Source organism: Ceratotherium simum, chromosome 15 (assembly GCF_057802395.1).
Source record: "Ceratotherium simum simum isolate JZ-2026a chromosome 15, ASM5780239v1, whole genome shotgun sequence".
Classification (NCBI taxonomy): domain Eukaryota; kingdom Metazoa; phylum Chordata; class Mammalia; order Perissodactyla; family Rhinocerotidae; genus Ceratotherium; species Ceratotherium simum.
The window spans coordinates 55,705,806-55,727,190 of record NC_141914.1 but is presented as its reverse complement, the minus strand read 5'-3'; the positions used below and the strand labels follow the sequence as shown (position 1 = coordinate 55,727,190).

At 34.9% G+C, this 21,385-nt stretch overlaps 1 long non-coding RNA gene across 1 annotated transcript; it reads left to right on the top strand.

The window, feature by feature from the left end:
• The first annotated feature begins 5,318 nt into the window (after positions 1–5,318).
• Positions 5,319–20,776, top strand: LOC147915215 (uncharacterized). The gene is made up of 3 exons (XR_015554396.1): positions 5,319–5,369; positions 5,954–6,049; positions 18,685–20,776. It is a non-coding gene; the product is annotated as an uncharacterized LOC147915215 (long non-coding RNA).
• Positions 20,777–21,385: the final 609 nt, after the last annotated feature.

The following is a 21,385-nucleotide window of genomic DNA, read 5'->3' as shown; positions in this document are numbered from 1 at the left end:
CTATGCCACTGGGCTGGGCCCCAAAAGCAGTTTTAAGAGGGAAGTTTATAGCAATAAGAAAAGGAAAAATAAGTTTACAGCAATTAAGAAAAGAAGAAAAAACACAAATAAACAACTTAACTTTACACCCTGAGGAAGTAGAAAAGGAAGAACACATTAAACCGAAAGTTAGTAGAAGGGGGGAAATAACAAAGACTAGAGTGGAAATAAATGAAATAGAGAATAAAAAGACAATAGAAAAGATCAGTGAAACTAAGAGCTGGTTTTTAGAAAAGATAAACAACATAGGTAAACCTTTAGCTAGATTTAGAAGGAAAAAAAAGAGAGAGAGAGGACTCAAATAAATAAAATTACAAATGAAAGAGGAGACATTATAACCCATACCACACAAATACAAAGGATCATGAGACTACTATGAATAATCATATGCCAACAAATTGGATAACCTAGAAGAAATTGTAGGCCCACAAACTGGATAACCTAGAAACCCAAATTCCTAGAAACATACAACCTCCCAAGACAGAATCACGAAGAAATAGAAAATCTGAACAGACCATTTACTAGTGAGGAGATTGAATCAGTAATTAAAAACCTCCCAATCAAGAAAAGTCCAGGACCAGATGACTTCACTGGTGAATCCTACCAAACACTTAACTAATACCAATCCTGAGCAAGAAGAACAAAGCTGGAGGCATAAACTCCAACCTTCCTGATTTAAAACTATATTACACAGCTATAGTAAAACATATGGTATATTATCATCATAAAGACACACACAAATCAATGGAACAGAATAGAGAGTCCAGAAATAAATCCATACATATTCAATTAATTTTAGACAAAGGAGCCAAGAATACATAATGAGGAAAGGACAGTCTCTTTAAAAATGGTGTTGGGAAAACTGGATAGCAACATGCAAAAGAATGAAACTGGAGCCCTATCTTACACCATACACAAAAATCAACTCAAAATGGATTAAAAACTTGAACTTAAGAACAAACTATAAAACTCTTATAAGAAAACATAGGGGATAAGCTCCTAGACATTAGTCTTGGCAATGATTTTTTGAATATGATACCAAAAACAAAGACAACAAAAGCAAAAATAAGCAAGTAGGACTGCATCAAACTAAAAAGCTTCAGCTCAGCAAAGAAAACAATCAACAAAATAAAAAGGCAACTTACAGAATGGGGGAAAATATTTGCAAACCACATCTCTGATAAGGTGTTCATATCCAAAATATACAAGGAACTCATCCAACTCAATAGTAAAAAAATAAATAACCCAATTAAAAACTGGGCAAAGATCTTGAATAGGCGTTTTTCCAAAGAAGACATACAAATAGACAACAGGTATATGAAAAGGTGCTCAACATCACTAATCATCAGGGAAATGCAAATCAAAGCCACAATGGGATATCACCTCACACCTGTAAACAAGATTACTATCAAAAGGAACCCCTCATACACCCCTGGTAGGGATGTAAATTAGTGCAGCCACTACGGAAAACAGTATGGAGATTCCTCACAACATTAAAAATAGAAATACCAGATGATTCTGCTATTCCACTTCTGGGTATTTGCCTAAAGAACAGGAAAACACTAATTCAAAAAGATATATGCTCCCCTGTGTTCATTGCAGCATTAATCATGATAGCCAAGGCATGGAAACAACCTAAGTGTCAGTGGATGAATGGATAAAGCAAATGTCGTGTATATATATATCCGAGATATATATATACATGTATATAATGGGGTATTATTCAGCCTTAAAAAAGAAGGACATCTTGTCGTCTGCAACAACATGGATGAACCTGGAGGGCACTATGCTATATGAGAGAAGCGAAACAAAGGAAGTCAAATACTCCATGATATCACTTATATACGGAATCTAAAAACACACACAAAAATTAAACTCATAAAAACAGAGAGTGGAAAAGTCGTTGCCAGTGGCTGGGGAAGTGGGGGTGGGGAGGGCAGGGAATAGGGAGAGGTTGGTAAAAGGGTACAAACTTTCAGCTCTAAGATGAATAAGGCCTGAGGATCTGATTTACAGCAAGGTGACTAGAGTCAATAACAACGTATTGTATAATTGAAATTTGGTAAGAGAGTAGAACTTAAATGTTCTCACCAAAAAAAAGTAAATATGTACAGTAATGTATACATTAATTAACTTAACGAGGTGAATCCTTTCACAATGTATACATATATCAAACCATCGCATTGTACCCTTTAAATATCTTACAATTTTATTCATCAATTACACTTCAATAAAGCTGAAAAAAAATAAAGGCTCACTAATGAAAAAAAAAAGATACGACAACACACTATGGCAAGGATATGGAAGTGTATGGTAACTGAGAGGAGAAAAAAGTCAGGTCACCGCTGTAAGCGTCACCTGTGACCGGGAAGTGCCTGCATCTTCTCCTTGTCCTCTCAATCTGACATCCCTCCACACACGCGCTGTGGGTTCCAAGGCCCACTGACAATCTTTCTTATTGGCTCTTTCCTTCATATCCTAGTAAATAACAACATATTCTAGATTTTTAATATTAATTAGAGGAAAAGTGAAAATCAATATAAGAGTAAGACATTATCAATTTTCACTTGGTCACTGGGTTTAATAAATAAGAAAATGGAGTGTAGAAGATGGTATTTTTCTCTAACACCGAAGTAGTTGTTAATAAAGACTTCTAATGCTTAATTGAGAGGCTCTGAACTTTAATCAACTCCAACCGACCTCACTTTAACAACATTGCAGTTTATTTAAAAATTGTTTCCCAATGGAAATACGGAATAAGTAATGCGCTTTAAACATCATTACCTTAGAACACTCTGCCTACAATCATGAAAGTGAGTGACGTTCTCCAGGGCCCCAAGAATACAGAAGCCTAATTAGATTTAAAGTAGAGGTTAAAAAAAAAAAGAACACAATGGGATTAAGAGGAAAATAGTATTTATGATTTTTTCCACAAATTTGTAAATGAGCAATAATTCTTGGGGATCAAATATAAAAATAGTATGGCGAAATTTGATAAATTTTGCTTGTCTTATATGAAAATTCTATATAGTCAGGAGTTGATAACTGTCTGAGAATATGATCACAAAGGCATCCATGTCCAATATTTAGTTCATTAACAAATGGGAATTTAAGAAAATTTAGGATATGTTAGCTTTGTGCCTGGAAACTCAGGAAAATTGGATTAGAGCAGTCTGTAATACTTTGGAAGAAACGTGTAGATAAAAATAAAACATTTTATTAGTTAGCTATGCTATTGCATTAGAGTTCTCCAGAGAAACAGAACCAGTAAGATATATACGTAATTATGAGGAATCGGCTCATGTGATTGCGGAGGCCGAGAAGTCCCACACCCTGTCAACCTGCTGTTTGCAAGCTGGAGTCCTGGGAAAGTTGGTAATATAATTCACTCCAAATTCAAAGGCCTAAGAACCAGGGGAGCCGATGGTATAAATCCCAGTCTGAGGGCCAGCGATGAGATGTCTCCCCTCAAGCAGCGAGGAAGGAAAAAAAAGCAGTGAGTTCCTCCTTCCTCCACCTTTTGTTTTATTTAGGCCCTGGATGGATTGGATGATGCCGCCCACACTGAGGAGGGCAATTTCCTTACCGAGTCCACCAATTCGTATGTTAATCTCATCCCAAAACACCCTCCCAGATACACTCAGAAATAATATTTAATCTGGGCACTCCACGGCCTGTCAAGTTGACACATAAAATTAACCATTACTGCAATGTAGCAATAAAAAATATTTATTGAATATAGAAAGAGCCTTTTATCTGATATGCAAATCTTCATTTGGATGTTCAGAAGTCTAAGCTAAATCTAAGTTATTTCTCTCCTTGTAAATTTTTGCAAGCCTCAGTTTATTCTGAACATTAATCTTCCTGACACTACCCTTATACAGGTTCATCATTCCTGTTTAGAGTGGGCATTGGCTATGTGCCTCATTCCAGAGTTTTCTTTTTAAAACAGAAATTCATCAGAGAGCGCCATGCCTGCCACATTTGACTCCGAGGTTTCTTTAAATCTTCTTCATCCTGATCATATGTGATTAGTCAAAAGCTACTTATTTTAAGTCACTAGAAGCCTTCTTGCCAAGGACAAGCCTTTATGTCCTTTTGAAAATATCAGGATCTTTTTCCTTCAGAATTTTTGAAAAGTTTTTTCTTTAAATTCTATCTAATGAATGTATTTGTTCCTGCCAATTCATCTCTATCTTGTTTGTCCCTAGGGTTATTACATTTCTTCCAACATACCTATAAATTCCATTTCACTAACAAGTCATTGCTTTTAAACAGAGAAATAGCCTTTCCTCTTATTATTTCCTCTCTTTTCTGAGTGGACAACAAGACCTTCTTTTATATACAGAATGAAGGTTTTGATTCTGTAGGAAGATGCTTGGTAGAGGGGGAGACGAAAGCAAGTGACTGTAGCTATGCAGATGAAGTAGGGAGTAGTGCAGCTTTGAACTGGTTATTTTAATAAATCATCCAATAAATTATAGCTAAAATAATAACACTAGCAAAATGGATCAATACATTAAATATTAATATAGTTGAATTGATAGCAAAAATTAGTCTTTATTATATTCCAGGGTCAAGACAATTTCTATTTGTTTTTATTTTTACATTATTTTATTCAAAATGTCTTTATAATATCAATTTTTCTATACTGATAAACTTTTATTCCAATTGTATAATTCTTTTTTTTTAGAAATTGCTAATAACCAGGTATTTTGGAAGATAGGATTTTTTATGGTTGTAAAGTAAACAGATATTTAGAGAGCTATAATATGTTAATAAAAAAGTTATCTAATTTACTTTACATGGTGTGTATGTTTTAACTTTGGAACTCTGATTTATAAAGTTATAACAAGCAGAAACATACTTTTTTTTCTGTGAGGAAGTTTGGCTCTGAGCTAATATCTGTTGCCAATCCTCCTCTTTTTGCTGAGGAAGATTAGCCCTGAGCTAACATCTGCGCCCTTCCTCTATTTTGTATATGGGATGCTGCCACAGCATGGCTTGATAAGCAATGCATGGGTCTGCGCCTAGGATTCAAACCCGCGAACCCTGGGCCACCAAAGTGGAGCTCAAGGATTCAACCACTAGGCCAGCCCCAGAAACATAATTTTAAGTACTATAGTGTTGCAATTTTAAGGCATATATTTGAGAGTAGACCCTTACTTGAGAATCATGAGAAACTAGAAAAATAACATTATAGTCTCTTTTTTGGTATACGTTGAATATGATTAAGAGTAATTGTGGCATATTAAAATTATAACTGTATTTTTAAACTCCATTTCCAGAGAACAAATGCATTACTTGGAAACATGAAATGTTAACTACAGGTAAATATTTTATCTTTCTGTGTTTTCACTTATATACTGCAATATTTTCTGCTACACATGACTAAATATTCCTTCTAAATATCCGTGATGCATTCCTATTAACAGGTAAGTGCTAACCAACAAATGAACACACATCTCACAGCACGTTGAAGCTTATAGTGTGGTGGAATGAGAGAAAATAAATAAATACGTATATGCATTTGCAAATTAATGTGCTGAAGTGAAAAATAAAAGGTTAGGCCAATGTAGATTATGTTTTCATAAAAGGCCTATCTAACTTGCTAATATATAAACTGAGAATTGAATGATGGAAAAGATACAGAGAGTTGAATGGAGCTTATAGTAGGCAGAGGGAACCACAACATGGGACACATGTAGGGTGGAAACAAGCATCTTGCTTCCATACCCCGTAAGCAGGGTGAGCGAGGGGGTGGCCATTGTGGCTGGAGGAGACTTGGGGCAGACAGCACTGCGTTAGAGGCTGTGCTGAGGAATTTTCGTTTTATTCTAAGAGTAACAGGAAGTCGTTGAGGTGTGAGAAGCAGAAATATGACAATGTCCGATTCATATTTTGTTTGTTACAGAAGAGATCACTCACTTCAAGAAAACCTATAGTAAAAGATTCCTGGACTAGAGGACGTATAAAATAAAATTCTCAAAAGCACCTCAGGAAATAAAGAGTAAGTATTTAGAATTTTAGAATGGACTTATCTACAGGGCACCAAAAGCAGAGGGCAACTCTTCTAGTTAAATAGGATTTTTCTCTCGTGCCTCTCCTCCCTACTACCTATTCAAATTTACATGCAGTCTGTGAATGGAGGGAAAGGAGTAAAAGAACAACTTAGGGAAACAGGCCTCAACTGTAGGAGAAGAAAAACTTTGAATTAGATGAGATGTTTTTTTTTTTAATTATTTGAGTGGACATAATTTTAACACCTACAGGTGACAATAAAACTATGGGACCTACAATCAAGTGGAAAGTGCATAACTAGATAACAGAGATACAAGTAAAGGCATTCTTAATTACACCTTATTGAGCCTATCTCTGTAACTACACAATACATTTGTACACTGAAAGTGCAGGAAGGAATTGGTCAAGTTTCACAAGTTGGAATTAACATTACTTTTTACATCATTTAAGTATGAGCTAATTTTCTTTAAACCCTAGGTTCAGTATGTTTGTAGAATGTGAGTGCCATGTGAACTCCACTAGCATATAAGCTTCCTGAAGACAGGGTTTGCCATTCTTGCTCATTTGCTGTACCCCCAGTGCCTTGAAGAGTACATTGAACATAGCATGTTACTTAATATTAAATCAACTGGAACAGACTACGTAGGACTGGCTTATTCCTATCATCCTCAGAAATTTTCAAAATAAAATTCTCTTATGTGTAGTTGAATTTGACGATTAAAAATATAGCTGAAATCCCTCAAAGAAGAAATCTATACAAACCTCCTTCTAAAATATTTTAAGACAACACGATTGATATAGCAAAACATCTTTATCAGGAATTTATTCAGATCTTGTAACCACGGGCTCTATAGGACCAGTTCAACTGACCCCATCTTGTCAGCAGAGTAGTTAAGAAATTGTCTTTCAGAAAATTTGCAGGGTCATGTAGCCAGAGCATGCACAGAAGAAGGAATCTTGACCTGAAATGAACACGGAACCAAAGATTCTCCTCCCCGTGGAACCAAAGGACCGGGACATGACCAGAACTTAGAAGTCAGACTCCTCAGAAGTGAGGGGTCCCTCATTCAGGAAGATTTGGTGTTAACATTCCTTCCCCACCTTACCATAAATGTTTAAAACCTCATCATAAATGTTTAGAACCTCATCATAAATGTTTAGAACCTTACCACAAATGCTTCAAGCCCACCAATCAAAATCTGTCCCACCAGTGTTTCCATGTGTCAGCCTCTTCTCCTTAACCTGTTAAATTTTGCCCCAAATCCTGACTCAGGGAGACAGATCTGAGGGTACACACCCTCTGTCTCCCTGCAGATCCATCTCGCAGAATAAAGCTTTCTCCCCCAAAAGCTGATGCCGTAATTAATTGGCTTGTTTACACACATTGGGTAGGAGAACCCCATTTTTGTGCAGTAAAAATCTCCTCTGGGAAAAGTACTATTTATGATTCTATAGAGCATGTAAACCTACAAAAACCACAGTCCTGTCTTTAATGATCTAAAATTTAATTGTCTAATGGGAGTGTTAAGACTGTCTTTAATTCATTTGGCAGGAATTCATCCCAGCCCCTTGGGGAAAAGTATTCTTTGTATGATACCATGGAACATGTAAACATGTACAAGTCAACCATACCCTGGAAAGTCTAAGGATTTAATAGTAAAATTGGAGAATTGTGAGCATCTCTGGCGAATTGGCAAGATAAGTCCGTTTGATTGAGGGGCCTATGTGAAAATTAGTTCTAAGGCAGAGAAATCCAAACAGGTTAATTAATTAACATTGCCTAATATTACGAGGGTGCAATTTGGTGACTGTCATTCAAAATTGTGTCACAGCCCATGTCCAGATTTGGGGAGAGCAGAGCTTGGTGAGTAAAATGGAAAAAGATTTTTCACTAAACCTCTGTGAGTCACTGATGCCGTAAGCAGTACTCCTTTGGTGCTCAGGTGAAAGAATAAAGTTCTCAAGGGAGAAAACTCTGCCTTTTAACTTCTGCACCAAATAGAATACAGCTTTTGTACAAAAATACTGCTTCAATGGATACCAAAAATGTCCAGACCACTGGCAGTAACAGCAGTGTTCAGTGCAGTTTGGCTATCGCTGAAAGATTCAGCATAGTCCAGAGGAAGCAAAAGAAATGACTAGAGAAAAAGTTATATATGCTAGGAAACCACAGTATCTGTATCTGATGGGACATTGTTGTATCCCAAAATGGAAACCACACTTGATGTTTATGGAATATTCAATGGAAGAGGCCAAAGAGAGAGATTTGAGGGGAAAAGTGGCTGAAAATCGGTAATACCTGGTGGGTAAATGTCTGAGAAATGCCAAATATATTCAGATGGGGACTTCACAGGGACTGCTATAGGAGGTGGCTAAAAGAATCATTGAAACACCAGTTTCAGCTTATAGGTATATCACTTGGAATATACAATTTATTCATTCTTTATATTTCCTTTCTTCTTAGTACCCATATCTCAATGAATTGACACCATCAGCCACTGGATTACCCAAGTCAAAAAACTGGTAGTCATGTTAAATTAAGCTCTTCTCCTCACTCTACACACAATGCTGGCACCAACTACTGTAGATTTTACCTACTAAAATGTCTTGGCAAATGCTGTAATTTAAGCCTTTGTTATTTCCCATGTGAATTGCAACAGAATTCTGAGTAGCTCCCCTGCCTCCAATATTTTTCCCTATCATGCTCCAGTAAGATCATTGTAGAAATCCAATTTTCATAATTTCAGTCCCCTCCTTAAATCCTTTAAGATCTTTTCAATAATTTCAACATGAATTCCAAATCCTCAACATATTGTCAAAGTTCTTTCAGAAACTAAACCCTGCCTACCACTTTTTTCTAGAATGCCTCAGCATGCATATTTTCCTGAATATGCTTTACTCCTTTTTATTTAATAATTTATACAAGCTGTTCATGTGTGTTCAGTTATAGAGCATACCTGTGCCCATTGAATCATTAAATAGCTCATTCATAACCGTACTTCAATTTTTAGCTTAAATATCTCCACCTCTAGGAGGGTTCCATCTTTTTATCTCATCCATAATAGTAGCAAGGCACATTCAATTACAAGTAGAAACACGAACCAGTTTTAAAAACAGATTTGGAGGGGAACCAGAGGCTCAAATTTCAAGGAACTTGTCTCTCTCTCTCTCTTTTTTTTTTTTTTTGGTGAAGAAGCTTGGCCCTGAGCTAACATCTGTGCCAATATTCCTCCATCTTGTATGTGGGATGCCACCACAGCATAGCTTGACAAGCAGTGTGTAGGTCTGCACCTGGGATCAAAACCCATGAACCCCGGGTGGCCAAAGCAGAGCATGTGAACTTAACCACCACACCACTGGGCCAGCCCTTCTATTTTTTTGACACAGCTTTTGTTTTTGTTGGTGAATTAATTTAGGGGCCAGAAGTGTCATCAGAAGGCTGTTCCTCTGGACCTCTTGTCTTTGCTCGGTCTCTAGTTTCATTCTTCTCCAACTATGGTCAAAGAGACTTCTGGCAAACCCACATTCATATCATCCCAGCTTAGTAATGTCAGTTCTTTCCCAATGTCCATATCTCAATCCCAACACCGGAGAAGACTTGGACAGGCCTGTAATCCCAGACCCAAACACAATGTCCTTGGAGTTGAATACTTCTTGGCACTCTCGGGTCGCAGGCTCACTCAGAGGTGGTAGACGAATATAGTACCTGACAGTCTCATATCATGGTGCATTTCTCATTGTACCATGTTTTTAAATTTCTCAGATTCTCTGACAATAAATTCCTCAATGATAAAATATTTGTTTTTTCATTTCTGTATCATCCATATTTTGTGAGGACAGGCAAAAAATAGGCATTGCACAAATATTTGATAAATAAGAAATCATAGATTCTGAACCATTTCTTCTCTTAAGTTGCACTTAATTGGGATCTATCTTTCCATCTGCCTTTTTGTCTTTTATTGAACAATGGAAAGAACTAATTTTGTACTTGTTAAAATTCTTTATTGTATGAATTATTTATTACATGTAAAATAATCAGTTTCATCATATTTAACAGTAGCTTTCCCCAGAGACAAACACCCTTACAGACCTTAATATTAAAAATGATCTTTTTATCAATCTCAGGACATCAAGTTTGAAAAATTTGAGTATTACCATTTAATTTACATGATGTATTGTATATTAGAAGTAGTTTTGTTGTTGTTGTTGTTCGTCAGTGTCTATGTTGAATAGCTTTATAAAAGAACATGAGTCTAGCCACAGCCACATCAATTTTTATGACTATATGGCAGAGGAAAATGCTTGTGCACTAACAGTTATTATGAGTACACTTAAATCATTATGGAATTGCATTAATTTCTGAATAAAGTGGCACCACAGATGGATGATTCAAGGAAAACCAGAGTCTCTTGAAGTCATTTCATTCCTCATTATATCAATCCGTCATTCACTGCTGCCACTCATGGACACTTCTCAATCTGAAGAAAAGTCATTATCAGTCTGATAACTGGATGAGACTTATAAAACAAATAAAACAATAATTTTAGTGCATTTAAAGTATTAAATTCTCAGAAGACAAAAAAATTTGATTTATAACTATTTTGAGGCTATTAGCCATGGAAATTCCAAAACATCTTTAAATTAATTTTTTTAAGCAATAGATAATTTTCCGTTATTTTTCCCATTCAGTACAACAATAATTACAGTATAAGCAAGTATGCTAAGCTTTATGAAAAAAGTTTTTTGATATTTTATAGATCCAATCTGAATAAATATATGTAAATAATATGTGTGTAATTTCATATCACTTTCCAAAAGAATTTTCTCTGTTTCTTCCTACATGTAAAGATGATATTTACCGTACTCTTTCACCTTCATTAAGGAAATGTGTAAAAACATACTTAATCCGCGTTTCACTTGAGAATCTTCTCCTTAACATCATTCCAGACAAAAGTGCATTCAGTTGCCCATGTCTGGCCAATTATTTCTTCCAGTGCTCACCCATAACAATTAGTTCACTGCTGGACACTTGAAACCAGATGGACCAGTCAGTATTTCCTTAAACTTTTGCCAAACTATTATTTTTCAGGAAAGGAACTGTAAGGGCAATAGAGGCATATAACTACCAGCAGCAGTCTCTCTGGCCATTGTGGAGAAAGGTTGCCTGAAAACAATACAGTCATGTGCTGCATAGTTACATTTTGGTCAATGATGGACTGCATATATGATGGTGGTCCCATAAGATTATAATGGAGCTGGAAAATTCCTATTGCCTAGTGACTTCATAGCCTCAGTAACGTCATAGTACAACACATTACTCATGTGTTTGTGGTGATGCTGGTGTAAACAAATCTTCAAGTCCTTCAGGAGGTATTCCAGAAGAAGGCATTGCTATCATAGGAGATGACAGCTCCATGCATGTTATTGCCCCTGGAGACCTTCCAGTGGGACAAGATGTGGAGGAGGAAGACAGTGATATTGATGGTCCTGACCCTGTGTAGCCCTAGGCTAATGTGTGTGTTTGTGTCTTAGTTGTTAACAAAAAAGTTTAAAAAGTAAAAGAAAAATAAAAAAACCTTTAAAATAGAAAAAGCTTATAGATAAGGATATAAAGAAAAAATATTTTTGTACAGTTGCACAATGTTTTTGTTTTAAATTAAGTGTTTTACTATGAGTCAAAAAGGTAAAAAAAATTAAAAAGTTTATAAGTAAAAAAGTTACAGTAAGCTAAAGTTAATTTATTCTTGAAGAAAGAAAAATATTTTTTTATAAATTAAGTGTAGCCTAAGTGTGCAGTTTATAAAGTCTATAGTAGTGTAGAGTAATGTCCCAGGCCTCCACATTCACCCACCACTCGCTCACTGACTCACCCAGAGCAACTTCCAGTCCTGCAAGCTCCATGCATGGAAAGTGCCTTATACAGGTTCACCATTTGTTATCTTTTATACTCTATTTTTACTGTACCTTTTCTATATTCAGATACACAAATACCATTGTGTTACAATTGCCTACAGTATTCCGTACAGTAATATTCTGTACAGGTTTGTAGCCTAGGAGCAATAGGCTATGCCATATAGCCTAGGTGTGTAGTAGGCTGTACCACCTAAGTTTGTATAAATACCCTCTGTGACGTTCACACAATGACAAAATCAACTAAAGACGCATTTCTCGGAACACAACCTCGTTGTTAAGTGATACATGACTGTGATAACAAGGGGGATCTAGAAATGAAGACTGATGATCTTGGATCAGGATATGTCTGAAGCCAGCCACACTTCCTTCCAATTATAGTAGATTAATATCTACATGGCAATATTTACTATATGTCTACTGATATCCATAGCTTGACGATGTAGTAGAGGTGGATTCCCTGAACCTGATCCCAGGAGAATGTAGTCTCAGGCCTCAATGGTAGAGCTTTTCTCTCTTTGTAGGAACTTCCAATTTTGCTTTTCTCTCTACCTCTCATACTTTATTCAGGATGGTTTATTCATAAAACTTCTGATTCAAAAATACACATAAGAGGTATATTTCTGAAGTAGTAACAACAATGAAGCTACAGAACTACTGATCTTTTGAATTTGAATCTCGTAGGAATGAGGAAATCTACCTACATTTTGAAAACATTAGACAGACAACTCCTGGATTTAGATTGACAAGGCAGACATGTTTTCCTTGGGCTAAAAACAGAAAAATTTGGAAAGCCTTTTGCTTTTATTTTTGCTTTTGCTTTTCTTGCTTTTAATCCCAGGCTAATTCTCAGTCCCTTACCCTGCGCTCTAGGCTACAAACTTAAAACCATCTCATGCATTTTTTTCTTGCAAATCAAACGTTTTCAAAAAATAAATGAAAATGGGGCAACACAGAAAGTTAAAATGATTTTTTTTATGTGGCTTTTGCTTTTATTAAAGTGATGAGGACATATATATTAGACTAGCTGTTGGAGATTCTCAGCTGGTTTGCAAACCCAAATTAATAAGCATGAGAAACTAATATTGATAGTAGAGACTTTACCTGCAAGGACATAATTGCCCACTCCAGTCATTGGTGGGGCCCCAACTTATCCCTGGTTTCTACCTACATGGAGGACAGTCCTTGTCAATTTTCTCATCATTGGAGGGAAAAAGATTTCAGATCACAGTAAGTTAGTAATAGGCATCACAGTGCAGGTAGGCCAGTGGAGTTCCCTTTGTCCACAGCCTGCTATCTGTTCAGAAGTAAGCACTGCAGGAGCTGTGGCGTCAGAGAGGATGGATTTCTTCTGCTCCTTCACAGGCCAATCCCATTTGAGATGCTGCATTGTCCTCTGCATACTTACTACCAGTGCTCCATGACTTAACAGATCTCGCCATTGCATGAAGACCTCTTTGGATCTGGGTAGTGGACTCAAGGAAAGACTGAATGACAACGGGCATTTTAGAGGTTGACTTGCATGTCCCAGTGCCTGCTACTTCCTCAGGGACCTCTTTGTCTTCTAACCTACTTGTCACTTGACCTCACTTACTTTTCTATCATACTTCTCAGCCTTTTATTACATACTCTCTTGTATTTTTTGCTTATTATTTTACACGAAATATTTAACCTTTCCAATTAAAATGCTAGACTTTTGAATGTATAAATCATGTCTGACTTTTCTAGTGTATCCCTTGCATTGCCTAAGACAGAGCTTAAATTAAGAATGCCATTAACCTGCAGTTGACTCATATGAGGGGAGGAAGGAGGAATGGGCACTTACATTACTTACATGACGTTCCTGGTGGGCACTTACAGAAGGAAGGTAAAGTTTAGTTGCATTTTGCTGTTCTTTTGCTTCATTTAATTTCCATTCTCAACACAATTTTATAACAGTTCTTCACCACAGAAAGCCAAATTTTGATACATTTGTTTAACGCAAGTTAAAAAAAATGGATTGCACGAGTCAAAATTTTAAATATTTCCAAAATTGCAACTAGAAATTTTCCATAGAACAGTGGTGTTTTTCCTTTTTATAAACAGAACATGGAGATACAAAATTATTAACACAAAGGTGTATTAAAAAAGTCAATTCTTATATATAGCATCAATAGCTATAAAGAAATAAGATGGGATAAGGGGATAAATGGGACTAAAGGGGAACCATCTAGATCAATATTTTTCAGGCAAAAATGTTTTTTTTTTAATATCAATAAAGTTAATAAACCACTAGCAAAACTGATTAAGGAAAGGAAAAAGAAATGAAACACAAATGACCAGTATCAGAAATCAAATAAGAAGTATTCTCTACAGAGCCCTTAGATCTTAACGAGATACTTACACCACTTTGTGAAATACTTAGGGCAACAAATTAGACAACAAAGGTCAAAACTCACGTTATAAAAAAAATATATAGATCAATATTTTTTAGCACATTTCTGTTTCCTTCTGCAGACTTTTGGAATCAGCTTGAAATATTTCTGAGAAAAGAAGTGTGCAGATACCTCATTTCTTTTCTACCAGTTCTTTCCTCTTACCTAGTTCTACCAGTTTTGTTAGATATTTGGATTATTGTATCTTTGCTGCAATTAGCAAAGTGAGTGTTATTCAAACTTCTTATTTTGATGTACTTACCAAGTAGCAAAATTTTTTAATTCTACTTGAAGCTTATGGTATGACTGATAACTAGCCTTAAAAGAGTTTTTGACAAACAATGTACTTTTTGTGGTGTAGTTGACCATTTCCACAATGATTGTCAGGGGACACTCAGACTTATACAAGCTATTTTGATCAGACAACCACTACATAAATGAAAACAAGTAGAGGAAGTAAATTTGTGCAAACATAGTGTGCTGAAATAAATTAAATTAATGTTTGATCTGATGACCATATCATTGAGATTGCTCAGCTCCCGAGGAAAAAAAAAATAAAGGAACTACAATAGACATATTGTGTTTGTTTATTTATGTATTTATTTTTTTGTGAGGAAGATCAGCCCTGACCTAACATCCATGCCAACCCTCCTCTTTTTTTGCTGAGGAAGATTGGCCCTGAGCTAACATCCATGCCCATCTTCCTCCACTTTATGTGAGACGCCACCACAGCATGGCCTGACAAGCGGTGCGTCGGTGCTCGCCCGGGATCCGAACCCCAGGCCAGAATCAGCAGAGTGTGTGCACTTAACCACTATGCCATGGGGCCAGCCCCCATACTATGTTTACTTTGAGAATGAATTACTTGCTTGCTTTCCATTTTCATTAAAGCTGTGCTAAGAATTTTAATGCTAATTTTTTTGATTCTTTTATATCGTAATACTCTAACATTCAAGTATGCCCTTTATCATTGTTCAAGATATTGACTGACTGTTTACTTTAGTTATCTTCACTTGCTAGTTTTTAATACTACCAAAGATAGCATTTTATAAGATTAAAGATTAAAAAATTAAATATCCTCTTAAAATTACCATATAAAAACAATACCAGTTTATTTGACATGTCCTGATTTCCTATTGAAATATATTATCTATATTCTAAGCTTACTTGTAAGTATTCTGAAAATTTTAATCAACAAGAATAATTCTTGTCTAAGACAAGTCCTGATGAGTTTCTTGTTTTTTAATTGATAGAGAAGTGCATTTGTCTCTTTATATAATATTTTGGAATAGTTTTGCCCAAAAATGAACAAATTATATTTCTTAAACTGCAAGTGACTCATGTTTTCATGATTTGACATCTCTGATATAAGAACATAGTTAAAAATCAATGACATTTTACTGTTATAATTGGTAGCCTTTTTTCTTTCTCAGTAAAACAGAAAATAACATTGTCTTACAGTTGACAAAATCATAGTTTCCATAAAATTAGGTAATACAAATATTCAAACAAAGGCATAAAAAATTACTTTGAGGTATCTCATCTTCCTCAGATTTAGTTCCATAGACTCTGAATTTTGAGACTCAAATTCTTTATGAAATGGTTATTTTTGTAGTTCAATTTTTCTCTTCAGTAAAATATACTTCTTGCTTAAGTAAGAAAGCATAAAACTAGAACTCTTACTTCTTGGCTCACTATTTTTTAGAGCAATGAGCAACATTCTCCCAAATAAGCCTCTTCACATCTTGGCTCTTAAAGGAATCCTTTATCTAGGAAAAGCAAGATTGTTTGTGAAACAAGATTTAAATTGTGAACCCCTTAGGAAGACATGAAACTTTATTTTTCTGTTCTGAGTAATGTATATTATTGTTCCGTATAGTTCTTTTTTCTTTTTCTATATGTGTGTTAGGTATGAATATTTAATACATACATATACATAAAAACAAATGTATTATGAATGTAAAAGTGAAAGACTCCTTGTAGGAAGAAAGTATACGTTTTCTGTCATATTACTTTCTGGACTGGGTTCCCCATTCTTGCCAAGTGCTTTGGAAAAGCCTACACTGAAAAGCTCTGCAAGAGCTGATGTTAATCACACCTTTTAGTTGAGGTATATTTCGTCAGGTTGGTGACAGTGATTGGTTCTGACTTAAGATGGTCAAACTAGAGTGGAATTCTGAACATTTAATTTATTAATCATTGATAAATAGCTGGAGAAAGAGAGAATCCCTTCCCACTGGAAATCAGTGTTAAGAGATGCAGCATCCAGAGATCTGGCAACCTTCTTGTGACCGGGAGAGACCTTATTACTTTGGTGGAAAATATTAACTTCTGTGGAAAAATTTTCTCAATGGACATTTTAATTTTGCAAAGTAAAAGCAAAAAATTTGTTTAGAGACAAAACAATGCACAAACCTCTCATCTGCTCTACCAAACTAATAGATCTGGTTTTACTAAGTAATTAATGAGTACAACATGAGTATAGATAACGATGCCTATGTTTCCTTTTAGACATTCTTGTGCCTTTATATGATATTATGCTATCCTTGAAAAATACTTTTTCTTCTTGATGAATAGATAGATAGATAGATAGACAGATAGAAAGATGCAAAACTTGACGAATAGCAGAAAGATCCTAAATGGCAAAGCCACCCTTAATTGTAACTCTGAAGAATCAGTGCATATCCTCTCATTTCCTTGATTTTATTAATACTGGGGAAAGGAGCCTTCTTGGCTTTATACAATAAACACACACACACAAGTATAGATTTGTATGGTAAATTGTTAGTATACATTTTTTTCTAATTTTGTAATCTTTGTGCAAAAGCCTAACTACTATAAATTACTGTAATTTTGTGTAATTATTTATATTTATATGTATTAAATTAAATGGAATTATCACTAATCTTCAAAATCCCAGCCTAATAATCCATTCAGCCAAATGGGAATATTAAATTTTATGAGAAGTAGGACTTAAATATTTAACCTATGTTCATTTCTGAAATTATGTCTATCTACCTAATACATATACATATATAACTGAAATGATGTATATATGTTTATAATTTAACACTAAATTTAAACAGAAATGTTTTTTAAAAGCCACACTACAATACAAATAATACTTATTTTTTTATGTTTTTTAAGTAGAAAAGTCTTAGATTTTAATTCATACATCATGATAAAGGTTACACTAAAGCATCATTTTCCCAGATTTGTTGATATGCTTATTTAAATATGTCTAGATTATATTCTTTATCCTTAGGCAACACATTCCTTGAGGGCAAATCTGTCACAATTTAAATATCATTAGAATAATTTACATTAAAAGGAGCCCTGGGCAAAAAAGTAATTAATGAGTATAGTTCACTGATGGAACTAATGTTGAGATGAGGAGAAATCACAGATAAAACTGAAATATAAATTGTCATGTTTATTCCAATGTTTCTCGACTTCTAATTTTCAATATGAGTTTATCATTGTCTATCTAACACTCAAAGGCATAATACATTTATTTAACTTACATTTCCTGAGTGTCAACTATGTGCTAGGCACTATTCTAGGCCCTGGAAACACTTCAATGAATAGAATGGATGCATCTTCTGCCCTCATGAAGTTTCTACTCTATTAGGAACAAAATCCGTTCAGTATATAAAGCAATATTTGTTTGTGATAAGCATTGTTGGAAGAAACAAAACAGAGTTCTAACACTGCATTATTTTAATGAGGGTAGTTAGAGAAGACCCCTCTGGGAAAATGACACTGAGCAAAGACCTCAATGAAGTGAGTAAAAGAGCCATGCAGATGTCTGGGCAGAGAGAATACCTTGTAGAGGGAATACCAAGTCAAAAGGTCGTAAGATGGGACAAGGTTAGGCATGTTTGATTTTTCACAAGGCTTAATGACTCATAGTGCTAAAATATATTGAATTCTGAATCTTTATACATCTAGCATCATTATCTGAATTTTGGCTGACATATCTACCATTGTTTCAGATAGCTCTTATATAATATAGTTTTGTGTTTTTTTTTACAGTGGAAAGTAAAACAAAATATGTTAACTTTTTGAAGTATTTTAGACTTTGAAAAAATCTTGATGGCGATTTTTAAAGGGTATTTGAATGTATATATATTCAGTTATTAAATTGATTTATATATAAATGTTTGCTGGTATTTCTTAAGTAAGTTTAAAATTACAGTTTTAGCTCCTAAGAAGCTACATAATACTCTCAGACATTTTTCCTACAAATTGAATATCAGCTTTTAGACATGCTGATTTTTATATATGCTTTGTATTTCAGCTTGACTTTTTGAGCTCCTTCTATCCATCTGAGAAGATTATGGCTCAAGTAGCCAGTGAGCCTTCAGCCTGGACGCTGGAATACAGGCACAAAGAGCAAATTTGAACTTTACCTGCAGCCTAGAGCTGAGACTGGCTGAGCCAGCATACCCATGAATGAGAAGTAATTGATTATTGCTTTGTTTCTTTTTATGACAGCAAAAATATATATATGTATATATACTATATATAAATTTGTATATACATATAAGTGCATGCATATAAATTATGTGTCTGTGTGTCTGTGTATATATATATATATGTAATTGTAATATATAAAGCCATCTCAACGTACCACAGTTGAGCCTTGGAGACCAGAAACAAGAAATCCTAGTGATCCAAATTGCAGCTCTGGTGACTTGGCCTTTTGTTGTCCTCTAGGAAATGGGAGTCTTATTCCCTACTGCCTTGACTTCCCCTTGATCATGACTTTGCTTCTCTCTCTAGTCTCAGATTCTCTTACTTTGTCTGTTTTTGTTTTTATCACTCCCTCTCTGAGTATCTTACATTCAATTTTCCCTAGAGACTAAGATTTGATTGAATCAATCAGTTCCTATGGAATATGGATCATTTATCACTCATGTTGAGCCTAGAGATGGCTATCTTTGCCTAGGATGTTGATTCCTCGTCTAATTCATTGTGCCTCTTAATAAGAATGTCATATTAGACAAAACATGACATGCTACATAGAAATAACTGACTACAATATGATTTGAAAACATCTGCAGAAAGAGGAACTATGGGATCTATGTAAGAGAGACTCCTAACCCAGATGGATAGAAAGACAGGGATCCACAGAAAATAACCAAACGGTGTCTTGCATTTCCTTGAATATAAATCACGCTCTTGTTTAGTAGTAAAGTACACAGTGATCACTTTGAAAGCATAGATCATGGATAAACAATTTTCACATTCCCAGAGCCCAAGTACCTGACACATAGTAGGTATTCATTCAACATCTGTGGATGGAAGGGATGGAAAGAGAGACAGGGAAGAAGTTAGGATGCAAAATAAGCAATTCATTCTTAATAAGCCTTTAACATAGAACTCTCTTACTAAGCCTTTATGTTTTATTACTATATCGCAATATGATCTTTGGGGATTCATTTTAATTCATTATTTCATTTTTCCACCTTTGAAATAATAATAATAACTTTTACTTACTCTTCAGAAATGTCTGATGATATTCAAGGCAAAAAAGAAATTATTTTGAGCTCCTTGGGAAGTCTTATCTAAATTTTAGGCCACTGATATCAGTAGTGTGTTATAATTATTGTTGCTAAGGGGACTTAAAGGACTGTATAAGTAAAATCTTCTGAATTTGTTCATTTTGCTTGAGTTGGAATAAAATGCAATGAAAATTTTTCATTTTTAACCAGAATGGCTTAAACATGAGACTTCTTGGATTAGAAAGAAAAAATAACACAGCCCTTGATATTACACCTCGACCCATCAGCATCCTCTTGCCATCACTGGCACCATGTTGGACTCTTTTCTGAGTGCAGAGGCAAGTTGTCTGCTGGTTCTTTGGCCTGAATTGGCCTGTGTCCTTTTGAGGCTCCCCGCCTAAGGAGTATAACTTTGCACAAGATTGAATACACATATGCAGGGTACCGAACTGATTCTCTCTTCATTCCTTGTTTCACAAGTCTAGAACAAGATTAGTAAACATTCCTACTGCTCCACTGTATCCTATTAAGATCACAAAAAGAGGAAATGAACCAAAAAGTGGTGATAAAAAAGGTGATAGCCTATGGATAAATGAGTGAAGAGAAAGGGTGTATCTCCCTTTATTCAGGACACACTTCCTACACCATCCATAGAGATTTCTCTCAATTTTATGTAAGGGACTTGTGTCATGATTATATAAAGGCACAATCAAGGTTACCTTTTGTAATAAAACAGGTGATTCTTTTTATCTGAGTATAAATATTTAAAAAAGAACATGAAGAAAAGTTGTCATATTATCTTCTGTATATATATTATACCTTTAGGGTTCACATGATTTATGTAAAATAGATGAGACATTTAAATGTTTGAAATTACCTTTACAATAAGGCTGAACTTCAGAATAAATACTATAATTATGACAAAGAATAGAAAGCAATATCTTCCACATTCTCAAGAACACATGGCAATTAAGTGTGTTACTTCTTTCAAAACAAGTTGTTAAAATAAAGCAATCTTTCAGTCAACATAAAGGAATAAAGTTTGTTACACCATTTTAGGTGTTTACGGATATTAGGATTATGCTCTGTTTAGCCCAATTTATTTTAAAATACTGATTACCTAATAATTATCAAATATATGACAATTTTAACCCCAGTTACTTATGTATATGATGTTTGTTTATATGGGGCTTTGGAGACTTAACACTGGTTATGCCCAAATATGCACAAAGATCTCCACTAAAAGTCATCAGAAACAATCATAATTTGCAGTATTTCCACCCTGACTATATCATCTTTACTATTTGAATAACACACAGGACTAATCTTGTCTGAAAACATTTTGCCTCAAATTTAGTGATCCTGTTATCTATTGCTCGATTTAAAAAAAAAAAAAAAATCCAAAATTTAATAGCTTAAGACAGTAACAACATTTATTTTGCTCAAAAATATGCAATTTGGACAGGCCTCAAGGGGGACAGCTCATTTCCATTC